Raw genomic sequence first — 1,430 nt, 5'->3', positions numbered from 1 at the left:
AAGGTGGTGGATGAGTTAAATAATAAAAAAAGATTAAATGGGAAAGTATGGTGACGATATATATTGGACCAATGGACAAGAGAGAAAATTGGTGCATGAAACACCATTGGATGGCAAGGTGGTCAAATAAAATAAAAGGAATGAGAATGCATGAATTTGATTGGTTTATGAGAGTGGCCAAATGAAAACAAAGGCAAACTTATACATGAAATATGATTGGCCCATTGGGTGGCTATATAAAAGGTTAAGTTTTAAGAGCAAAGAGGAAAGGTGAGAAAGATTCATTGAGTATTAAGTTGAAAATCTTGAAACAGATGACTTAGGAAAAAGTTAGAATGAAAAAAAAAGGTACATAGGCAACTCGGTCTCATTGCCGAGTTCAGTCAACCCAAAAAACAAAAATTCTCTTTGATTAAAGATAATTCAAATCTTTGCCATTTTGAAATTGCCAAGTTCACGTTGATAATTCAAATATAAATGTTATGTACTTTATGCTCAAATCTTAATAGCAGTGCTTAATGGAGCATTTATTTCTCTCTACTTTCTAGACATGGGTGTTTTCCCAAGTCCCTTATTGATCTATGATTTTGAATGAATTTGGATCACTTTGATATTTATTAAAATTCAACATTTGATTCAAAAAAAAATTTACCCTTAAGTAGGTATTGTCTTTATTGAACTAGAATTCCCATGGATTATATTTGGTTTTTGTTTTTAGAGATATGAATTATCTTTGTTTTAGTAGCATATAAATTCGACAGGATGTTGATAAAGATGAAACTTGTAACAAATTGGATGTTTCTTTTGGTAAATCATTAGCATTTGGAATCACCAATTTAACAGCTTCTTTGTGGATAATATTTTTTAAATATTATTATAATTAGTTATGCAAGCCATGAATTTATAAATGTGTCAATATCCAATTGGTGAAAGAGCTTTAAAATTTGGTAAGTTTAAATATTTCATCAATACCTATAAAATAAATATGATACAATAAAGAATTAAATGTACCAAAGCAACTAGGGATGAAATCAAGAAAAGTTTTCTCCTTTTCTTGTTATAATGCAAGTAAAGTTTTGCTGTTCTTGTTTTATTTTAGGCTTCCATGTCAAATCATGATGTTTCATTTTTCTTTTCTTTGGTTTACTTGCTACATTCTTAAATTGATATGCTTAATCAATTTTCTTCTAGTAGTTACGATCAGTTAAGATTTTTCTAGCAATGCCATATGTTTCTTGGTCAGTTCTATAGGATGACGAGGTGGCCACGTGACAAGTTTACAACTGAAAGTTATGTGGCATGTTTGAGCTAATTTTTTTTCTCAAATTGAAACTTAGATTAACAATCTAAGCATTGGTTTCAATATTACAGAAGTAGCGCTTCGCAAAAGCTAAAGCTATATGGCTTCTTACAATGGCTAGAGAAATGAG

The sequence above is a fragment of the Theobroma umbraticum genome, unplaced genomic scaffold (assembly GCF_002168275.2).
Source record: "Theobroma umbraticum cultivar Fairchild unplaced genomic scaffold, ASM216827v3 scaffold_106.0, whole genome shotgun sequence".
Taxonomy (NCBI): domain Eukaryota; kingdom Viridiplantae; phylum Streptophyta; class Magnoliopsida; order Malvales; family Malvaceae; genus Theobroma; species Theobroma umbraticum.
Note: the sequence above shows the minus strand (reverse complement) of the source record.